This window comes from Lipophrys pholis, assembly GCF_963383615.2.
Source record: "Lipophrys pholis genome assembly, chromosome: 1".
Lineage (NCBI taxonomy): Eukaryota > Metazoa > Chordata > Actinopteri > Blenniiformes > Blenniidae > Lipophrys > Lipophrys pholis.
In genome coordinates, this window is record NC_137635.1 from 40350153 (window position 1) to 40361998 (window position 11846).

Sequence of the window (11846 nt, forward strand, 5' to 3'; positions counted from 1 at the left end):
CACTAACTAGCCTCTAATACGTGTTTTTACATGTAGATTTTGTTGGGAGAAAAAGACCCACGCACACACAGGTAGAACATGCTACGCCACAGCGAAAGAAAGCCCAGGCCCAAACTGTGTGAACCTCTGCACCTGTAAATATAACCTTACTTTATAAAATACATTTGTCCTGTAAATGAAGGTGGTTACCTTGGTGCTCAATTCATCAAACCTTCCTTTTCAAGTCACTCTCTTCATGTAACAGACGATTTACCTGAATACAAAGAACAAATAGCATATCAAGCAGCATCCTGGAAATCTCCTGAACTGCAGTCAAGATCCTCCAATCTAAATCTAAGTGGAGTTTCATTTGGCAACAAAAGACAGAAAACTGCAGCCAAACCCAAATATAAAACTGAAAATCCTCGGGGGGGTTTGACAAGCCCTGATACGAATGTGTGCACAGCTGACGGGATCTCAGACTTTCTGCTTCCAGTAAGTTGCAGTTGTGTCATGATGAACAAGAAATAGATTTGTGTCTTACTAAATAAATATTCGTATTAATACTGAATACTGATTTGTTTGTTGAAACTTGAAATGATAATGGCTATTGTGGTTTCTTCAAGTTTACACAAGACACTGGAAAATGCCCTTTGGACCGGGAGTGTCTTATGTAATAACTGTGAAATCAGAAATCCTTTTTCCAGACACACTTCAAAACTCCGAATCCGAGATGAGCAGAGAGAAACTTTTGAAGTCTCATACTGAGACTGACTGTCAAACGCATTCATCATTCTGCACAGTGGAGGTCAAACATCCAAAATCCTGGAAGACATTTTTCACATTAATCTTTACAAACCAAGAACTGAAAATATAAACCATTCTTTCCTTTCCTTTTTTCTTTTTTTTTTTTATGAAATTTCAGTTAGAAACCACAGTATCCTTAACTTCAGTCCTGCGAGAGATCACTGGTGCTTGTCATCGGGTTTTTTTCTTCTTTCTCTTCATTTTTGTTCCGTATCTTTTCCATGTGAACACAGATTAAAGTGAGGGTTGAAAATAATGAAGTAAAATACAAGACGCAGTGCTGTAGAGCTGAAGATCAGCTCTAAATAAAGCATTTTTCAAATCATTACAAAAAAATATATATATATATATATATCTTTGTCTTACAATCACCAAGTGGCTAAAACAGACCAGCTGCTAAAGAAAGACACCAGCTTGGTTGTTGATTTAAACAATCTATCTATCATCTCAATCTTTCTGCTCCTCGGGGTCGCAGGGTGCCGGAGCTGATCAGAGCTGACACCAGGTGAGAGGTAATATACAGTACCTCATGTCACAGGATAAATGTAGTCAGACACACTAAGGGGAACTTAGAGTCATATCTCTGTAATGTGGAAGGAAGCTGGGGAAGACACACACACACACACACACACACACACACACACACACACACACACACACACACACACACACACACACACACAGGAAAACATGCACACTCCGCACCGAAAGGCCCCAAACTCAAACTAGAGCTGAGGCACTTCTTGATATGGTGTCAGAGTAAGTAAATTACATTTCAAATACAAATATGTCTACATTATACACAGAATTTCCATACATGAATAAAAGAAAATAACCAGAAGACGAAGTTTGATTTCAGCTGTTGGTCTCCTGAGCACGGAGGGTCGTTAGGTTTTACTAAACATATTGTAAACAGATTGTTCACACCTGGATGAGTCGGCATGGGAGGGGCTGAAGTCCTTCTGCAACACTGATTACTTTCAGGGGGACAGTGCTTGATGTCAAAAAGGTGAACACATATTCCAGAAGCAAAGGGGCGGAGCTAGGGTACGCGGTGGCTGTTGCTCATCGGGGTGCCCACTCCTCTGGTGGGATTGAGTCAGAGTGCTCATTTTAAAACATATTTGCTATGAGAGCGGGTGATTAATAGCGTCACCAGCAGAGCTTGAACCTTGGTGTAGTGGTGCAAAAACAAAGAGCTGCAGTCATGGTTACACAGTTACCATGGCAACAAACCCAGCACAAGCGGAGTGGTCCTATCCCACTGTTCAATCTCAACCAATTCCACCATGAGAGCTGGAAGCCTTTTACATTGAATTTGGTTTGCGAAGCAGGAAAAAGTAGGCTGCAACAAATTAACTCCTTTGGGTCCATTTCTTGAAATCACTTTATGAGAATGGAGGGAATTGATGGTATTTTTTAAAAATCAAAGGAGGATTTTTTTTTCTATTGTCCTTTAATGGCTCTTGCCATTGTTTCAGTCATGATCGTGAACAAAATCATATTTTTAAGAAGAGATCTGAAAATGAAGGGCAAAATCCAAGCAAAAACCATTTTACAAATTATTAAGTCATAATCAAGAGAATCAAAGTTATAAACAAGTGAACAGGTGTGACAGCTGCAGGCATTACATAAAGGCTTTTTCACAGAGTTCTTAAAATTGTTATTGCACATTTCATACTGAGTCTGACAGCTGTTTACAACCGTGTCAGGAAAAAAATATTACATTTTGGTCAGAGATAAAGCATGTGTGGCATAAGTTGAAAAAAGGTTTAATCAATTTATCTTTACTTGTATAGCACCCTTCAGAACATAAATACAACTCAAACTGCATCATAATGATCGACAAAAAAAATGCATCCATCCATCTTCTAAACCTCTTCCTCCTGTTCAGGGTTGCTGGAGTGAATCCCAGCTGACTGTGGGAGAAGACAGGGTACACCTGGACAGGTCAGTCAGACACAGAAACAGACAATCACACACACTCACGTTCACATTTTGAGGCAATGCAAACTATTTATCAGGACACATGACTGAAAACACAAAACACACATACATGGATGCAAATATCCACGGTGATAAAAGTCAGCAAAATGAAATGCTGTAAGGCGAGGGTGTCAAACATAAGCCCCATGGGCCAAAACCACCAGGCAAGAAGCTCCAATTTGGTCCAACAAACCACCAAGAAAACTAAATGTTAGAAAGTAAATATTTCAAAGAAAACATAGATTTTTCCCCAAAAAAGTTTAAAAGTAACAAACACAAGATAAAACTGAGACCTGGCTGAGATATCAGTGATGAAACCGCAAAGTTTGGAAAATTATGTTAGTAAAATGTTTTGAAATTCATTTTTTTTTTTTTAAGATTTCACTGTATTTGGCACCAGAAAGTATCATTAAAATTGGCTTTATAAGATAAGATAAGATAAGATATCCCTTTATTTATCTCGCATGTGGAGAAATTGCAGTGGTACAGCAGGATAGTACAGAGAAAGAAGCACACATAGCAGGAACTAAAAAAAAGCAGATAAAAATACAATATAATAGAAGAATATGCACACGGTGCCTATAAGTGTGGACATGTACAGAATATGGGGGGTGGATGTATTTTACATAGTATGTTTAAATTGTAATTATTTTCAGTTGTAAGTGTTTGATTTTTGTGAAAATATGGACATTTTTATCACCTCTACTCTGCGCCACAAAAAAGAGAAAAAACGTAGGTTTAAACTTAAAGGTTATTTTGGCACTGTTTAACAAGTCTGGAGCACGAGAGCTCTGGAGCTGCTTGTGGCCCCTGAAACCAAAATGAAGACCATATGAGGTTAACTGATGACTCTGGGTGTGAATTTATGTGTTTATGTGACCTTTTCCCAGTGATGGACTGGTGACCTGTCCAGGGTGTTCAATCCTTCACCTTCACTCAGTGGAGATATCAGCTGAGCTGCATGACCATTGGTCGGATAAAGCAGAAGATTAATAGAATTGGGGAGAAAAATACACTCCCCAAGTCACCCAAAGGGGGAGTACATTTATCAGTTAAGTTTTATCACATTGTATAAAACCTTTTTGTTCACATATGGATGAACTGGCATGGGAGGTTTCACTCATCACATGAGAGTTATAATCTCTTTTTATTACTTATTACTATAATTTACTTTTTATATTGTGTGAAATATGAATTGTGATTAATTTCATCCCAACCCCTGCTCTGCTGTACATTAGTCCACGTGATGTAGTGTTCTGATGTAAGCTGAGCAGGAAGTCCATATAGAGACACAAAGAAAGTTGGTGACTCACTTCAGACAGGTGACCGTATGTGCGTTTGCTCTAAGCGTAGATTTCCTCGAAAATTATAGAGATGGATGTTTCTTAGTGAAGCTTGTAAAGTGTTGCACTTTTCTGACATTTAGAAAAGATTGTCAAAATGATGCTGGAAAGAGACTGTGCATCTTAGGCACAGATTACTTCTGCAAGGATTACATGTCTTGCTAAAGTGCTGAAATGAATTTTCTTAAAATGGAACCTTAAAGATATATATACATTTTTTTAAATGAAACACAGTCTCAGTTTCTAAAAGATTGGAAAGAAAGTGTAATGGAAACATGAGCCAATCCTCATTTGCATGAGATGTAAAGAAAAGGGAGAAAAAAAACATCTTATCACTTCACACGAAAATAGAATTTGATGGCAACAAGACTTCTATTGGTTATTATTGATATTAGTAGTAGTAGTAGTAGTAGTAGTAGTAGTAGTAGTATAATGTAGCCAGTGGGATCTGTTGCCCCACCAAACACAATAATCAGGGGTTAATGAACGTATCGTCAGCAGTTCTACAAACAAATGTTTTTAACGGAGTGCGCCAAGTCTCAGCTGTTTAATTGCTTTTACCTTAAACATCAGGTTTCCAAAATAGCAGATTTTACTTTACTTTTACCTTTTCCTACCACTTTTCAGGCATGTAGAGCTGGATACATGTGTATATGTGTGGACGTATACTTGAATATAGAATATCTATTTTGTGTGTATGCATTTTCATGAAATATACATAATAAAAGTATAGAACATAATGCCAACTGAGTACCTCTGTGTGAAATATCATAATAAAGTGCGTCTGTTTTCCTCACTGACTACATATTGACTAATATGAAAGAAAATCACATGTAGAAACATATAAATACTACTTATGGCTTTGTAAAAACCTGCAAGCAAACTATGTTTAATACATAGTGTTAGTTGGTGGGCCAGTTTTGTCCTCCCGCCCCATAAATGACCCCCTTGGTTGTGTTTCCGGTGGCCTGACCAGACGTTTTACTTTTCTAATTTATTTGACCCTCATAATATCAAGCTTTCAGGGGGCATCCTATGCTACATTAAAGTTTCACCTTCCCATGGAAACGAGCCATTTATCCACTCACAGTATGTTTTAGCACTTGAAAAGTTTGGGACTGACCTGCCTTTCTAATCCCACAAACACAGCTGACAGAGAAAACTTTACTTTGAGTTACTAGTTAATTATATGACGAGTAAATCTTCCAGTGTTTAGTTCTGGACCAGTCTCTCCCACCAAATCATGTGTCTACTTTCCTTATTCAACATGAGTCGGTGCATTCTTCAATGCAACTTCACAAGACGACAATAAGATGAAAATCATAAGCCCCCGAGAAGCTTTGCACCGTCATACATTATCGTGTTGAGCAAATCCAGGCGGGATACTCACTGACAGATGCAGGGATCAAAGTTCCCCTCTTAGGCAGATTCTTTTTTTTAAAGCACGAAAGCAGCAAAGTAAATATGTACAAAACATCAAACTGAGCAACAACATGCTCATAAAGGAATAGTTTGGCTTTTCAACTGATACCACTCAGCCCATTAAATGCCAAGCTGCAACCTGTCGGCTTATCTCACAATATGGGCTGAAAAAATGGGGAAACAGTTAACCAGGCTTTCTCAAACGAGACCGTACCACTAATTAGCATGATATTAAGGCGGCAAGTTGGAGGGGGGAGGGAGAAAAAAAAAACCAACATGAACCTCCTTCCATGAACGCTGCAGTGTTTCGTGGCATTGATTTTCCAAGTCCCCCGAAATCCACAGGAGGGACGGACACTTTTCAAAAGATACCGTCTCCTGGTGTTTTGATGATGCAGGTGGAGAGACTGTGTGACACACAGAAAGCTCCCTCGGGTGTTCGATTGGCCCGAGACTGGGGAGGCCGTAACAAATGATTCACATCATCTCTCACGAAACTATTGTGCGATCCTGTTGCTCTGTGGAGGGGGGCATTGTCAGCCTGGAAGAGATCACTCTCGGCTGAATAGAAATGTTTCATCACAGGATTAAGGCGATCACTCAAAAGAACTGTGAATTGATTTCTAGTGATGTTCCCCACCAAGGTGAGAAGTGGACTCATGCGATGGCCGCAAAGTGCCCACCTGGGGCTCAACAGAGTCCCCACATCAGCCTATTGACATCAGTCCCATTGTCAAGAATGTAGCGGGTGATAAATGATCCCTGTTGATTGCTGTCTTTTACACTCCTCGTCTCACACGTGTGCCTTCAGTCCTGCAGGCATCACTCTCTACATCGCAGGCTGCTCTTAAAGGTTTAACGTGTGCTTAGTGCAATAGGAACGGAGTCCTTAAATGTGCAATTATTTCTGACCGTATACTAATGTTTTTCCTTTAGTGACTCATTTTAACATTTCTATACAGAATGAGGCCAGAATTATCTCCACAGCTCAATTTTCCCATGTGCTAAGATTTCCGGACCGTACGTGCATTGGTCACATTTCTCTCCAAATTTATCGTTACTATTCAGGATTTCTCTCTTGAAATTTCATTCTATCCTCACAGCATTTGCCATCCTCGTATTCAGCGCACAGTCACTGGAGCGATACCACTTTTTTCACTCCCAGCTTGAGAGCCAACTAACATGTTTTCTTCTATGACATGTATATCTTTGATATATCTACATACGTTTTGTATTGAAATTAAAATTGCTTCTTTAAGTCCAATTTTACTGCAGCGTGTAGAGGAAACCCTTCAAATACCCCACAGACTCATAAAGTGTTGAACTATTTCAGAGTTCAAAGTTTACAGTGAAGAATTCAGTGAAGGGGAACAAGTCAAAATAAAAAGCTTGGAGGATGTGTAAAGCAGTTTGTCTGAACCCTGATGCAAGTGGTGGTTTTTCTGTATTCTGGATGCACTTTGTAACATTTTACAAACTGACTCAGGGTTATGAGGTTCAGTGCTGCATATAATAGTTCTTCAAGGCTGTGTCCTCGTGAGGCCCTGGCTGGAAGACACGGGGAGCCGAGTGACGCAGAGCCTCCACCGACCACCACATTCTCAAAAATAATAGGGACTACGTGTCGCAATAACCGAGCGACTTCCACGGCGAGAAGGTAATTGTGTCTGTGGGAGGGTCAGCTTACTACTCAGCTGCTTTGATGAAGACAGCAAGCTGTGAGTTTATTGCCCGGTGAAGAGCAATGAAAGCAGCTGATGTCAAGGCGGCCTGTTGGCCAAGTGCCAGACTGTTTGTAGATATCAGCAAGACATGCAATCCCTGTGTGGCCATGTGACATATTAAAAACAATGATTTCAGCACGTTAAAACTGTTTCCTTTTTAATACATTTTTTTATTTATTTTTTTGCTATGAAGCAATGTTCTCCTCATCTAATTTAGACCACCGCTTCAAGTCCGAAAAACTATTTGTGGCTCCTCATAAGTGAGTATAAAAGGATCATTTCCAACAATTTTAGGATTCTTTAAAAATAAAGCATAGGGTAAAGTGAATGTTTCATTTGTCAGTAAATTTACGAGACAAAGAAGAAGAAGAAGATAATGATGATGATGATGATGATGATGATGATGATGATGATGATGATGATGATGATGATGATGATGATGATGATGATGACGACGATGACGATGACGATGATGATGATGATGATGATGATGATGATGATGATGATGATGATGATGATGATGATGATGATGATGATGATGATCCACTATCCATGTGATAAGCCCCCGTTCCCATACTTTGTGGCCTGGGACTCAATTTCCAAAACTTATAAACCGTTGGCTTACCAGGTAATAGTTGGATGAGGGTCATTTGAAGCAGGAATCAATTGGAATTACTTCAAGCTGCAGATTTTTGTTTTCAAGGTCATATAAAAGTAAAAACAGATAATAAATCCTTTTTTATTGAAATAGCTCCCATAATTACCAAAAGTGTTTGTGACAGTTTGTCACAATTTGCAAATGTTTTGCAACGACACAATGATCTTTCTTGCATATCTTTGCTTTATAACATTAAAAAAATTTTTTTTTAAATATTCAGACTTTTTATTTGTCTGCATTCTGAAAGGGCAGTCATAGTAGTTAAAGAAATTGGATAAGTCCGATGATGAAGCTCATCAGCTGTGACTTTGGTTTGATAGCCAGAGGACTTTCAGTCACAAGATTGCTGCCCGGGTCTGAGTTGAATAAAAAAAAAAAAGACAAACATTGACTAATCTGAAGTGAGATATGTGAAACAGTACTAAACCACCGTGTTGGCCAGGAGCTTGAAATCACTTTCAAGTTCTTGAAATTATTGTTTAAAATGGCAAAATAAAGTAAAAAAAAAAAGATCAAAATACCTTTGATTGTAAATCAATATGAAATAACTGATCAAGTTGTCATTGCAGCTGCTCTGTCCTGGTCAGTTTCTGTAATTAAACTGTCACAAGCAAGAGGGGTTAAAATAGGCTCAACGGTGACTGCAGGGTCTACAGCAAATGATTCCAGCCATATTTCTTCTCTGAATACTCTCTGATTACAGTCTCACACTGATTTGAGTAAACGGCTGTCAGCTCTTAATCTGTTTGAAACTAAATGCAGTGAGTAAACAGATGCTAATGACACCAGCGAAGACTAAGAGAAACTGAAAATTGTGTCCGCCAAAGTGGGGGTTTGTTCACTTGAAAGACTAATTAAACGGAAAGCAAAGTACCGAAAATTGGTTGGACCGTGAGTGGGAACTGTTTTCGGATGTCCACTGGATAAGTACAGCCTATCAAACCGTCCAAAAATAAAATGATCCACACTTTTTCTCATGTGACAGGTGGAAAACTGAGAGATGGGTCAAACGACACACTGCAGGTGACTCACGCACGCTGCAGCCCATCTTATTACTCATGTTTGAATAAAACTCACTTGAACGCAAGAACCACCAGGCTAATATCAGACCCACGTGACGCTCATGTCACTCGCCTTTGTATTAGATTATAATAGACTGCACGTGCTGCAGGAACCTGACGGACCGAGCAAAACCCCGACTCGTCAAAATGAGACGATTTATAGGAGAAGGCTTGGAGAGCGTCACTGTTTTCTTTGAGAATGATCTTGAGAACACTTAGAAGGAAATGTTGCATTTAAGCAACAGATAACAAGTAAAATATAAAGAGTGCGTAGGGGTTTGTGTTATTTTCTAAAGTGATGGAGGTCGGCGTTCATTTGCACCACACCGGAGTCTCATTGAGCCTTGAGACTACAGCAATCACACTGAGTGGTTCCGGCTATAGGTCAGCGAAAGACAAGCTGCCCAGAAACATAAAGAGGAACAAAAACAGTATAAAAAGAGGGGCTCACTTGACATTTAAAGTGAATGTTTGACTTTGGCTCTTCAGCTTGGGTGGTTGTGGTTTTCACGTGGTGTGAAGTCTTAGAAGAACTCTGTTGCCACCTGCTGGAAACATGATGGAACTGAAGTGTGATCAGGATCTTCTCTTTTCTTGCCAACATCAATAGACTCATTTTCTACAGTAATAGGCAGCTGTTTTAGAGAGAAAATATCTAGAAACCCGCTTCAGAGATGATATAGCTTCTCTTTCACTTCTTCTATGTCTCCTCCTTGGGGAAATATCTGGTGTTTCAGCAGCTAATTGCTTTAAAACTGATCAAACCCAGATTGGGCTTAAAATGATGCACTGATGGTGCAAACATCCCAATTCATAGGGTTTCTCATGTTGTCACCATTCAATTTATTTAACATGAAATATCATTTACAGCTCCTGTGACAGATTGCATCGGCGTTGTGTTCACGGTTTGACTCTGCTGTCCCCATGTGGTCAAAAGATAGATGATAGTTAATTAAAATGCTAAAGGGAAAGCTTAACCAGTATAATCAGTTTAATTGTATTGTATGACCCTAAGGTGTTGTTGATTGATATTTCCAGGCTTTAATTCTTCATAAAGATGCCAATTATACAATCCACCATCTTGCAAAATGGTTTAAAACTAACCAAAATAACGAAAATGTCCCCATTTCTACTTAATATTGTCTGTGGCCCCCTTTAATAAAAAGCCTGTACATTATTGAGTATTACTCTCCCATAATACAGTGTGTATATGACTCATTGATTGTGAGTTTTACATACTTGTTGATACTTGTCAAAGTGTTTCGCCAGTATTAATATTCATATTTGCAGGATAGAGTATTATTCAGGAAGACTAAGTAAGAATAAGAATTTATTTTTTTTAAAGCAAAGGAGTGAAACGTTAGTCCATCATAAGAAAGACTCCCAAAAATAACACTGATCTTCATATCCTTTTCCTATATTCTACTATGTCCTTCAATTCACTATTATAATTAAGAACGAAACTAGGTTTACAACTAGGTTGGAAATATGGCCACCTGCCCAACACAAGGGTTAAGACACAAAATGCCAGTTTTGGGAATTTTCAAATTGTCTTATTAAAAGGTATTATCAAACTTAAATGAGAAAAATTATGTAAATGCAAGAGGATGTACAGTATACTTCACAAAATGGGTATGGGTTTTATATTCCAAGTTAGTATAACTTTAGTCCAAGTTAATAGAACGTCAGTATGTAAGATCAATTACAATGAAGATGCATATTTCCAATTTATGAGACATTTCCCTAATTTTCTCTCATCATTTACCATTTAAAATTAGAATATGAAATGTTTTCATTTATTAAATCAAAAATGCCAGTGCTGATGTTATCTCAAAGACAGTTTTTTGTTGTTGACTAATCAAAATGACCAAGACTTTCGATTCACACAGCTCCATAAGACTTGTAATACAAGTTTGTGCCACAAGATGGTGCATTAAGTCATTTTTTTTTTTTTTTTTTAAAGAAAAAGAAATAGGCATAGGAGGACTTAAGTTACAAAAATGGGTGAGTTACTGCAACGCTGTGGTGAAGACTATGATGCACAGGTTCAACCATTGGAGGCGTCCTGGATTATAATGGAGGAAAAGCAAAAAGTTAAAAACCTTGAAAGCCCCATGAAGGAACTCAACAGAGTGACTTATATTTTACATGGAGCCCTTTAATCCAGGGAAATGAGTGTAAAAACTGAGCGCTCTTAACACGTTAAACAAACACAAAAAAACTAAAACGTGAAGCACAATTCAGTTCCTATTTTTGGCAGAGAAACAACACAAATATTCCCAACAGGGGACTTTGCATGAAATTTTCTGAATCTATCATCATAATACATTTTTGGTTTGCCTGAGGAGATAAGAGGCCCTTCAATGACCCCTGGGGGCTTTTGAAATATGCAAGTTATTTCAGTAGTTAGTTGTGTGTGTTCACTATTGGACCACTAGATGTCATCCAGCCAAGCTGCAGCAGCAGCAGCAGCAGAAGCCGAGTCAACACAAGAAGAGTCCTCCCTCCTCAAAGATTTCACATCCAGTGTTTATCAAGCACCCGCTGCCTCTGAACACTGAGCTCACAGTCCGATAACTGAGGGGGGAAAACAATGATGTGTTGAGATCCGCGCCTCATCGGGACACCGGCGGCGGCGGCAGCGCGCACTGCTCCCCCGTCGTGCCTCCGATTGGACCGGTCTGCAGGTCTGTTGGTGCACACGCACACGCACACACACACACACACACACACACACACACACACACACACACACACACACACACACACACACACACACACACACACACACACACAAAGATCCTCCACCTAATTGAGCCTCATCAGATCATCAATCAGCCGCGTCCGCAGCGTCTCGAGCCGTATG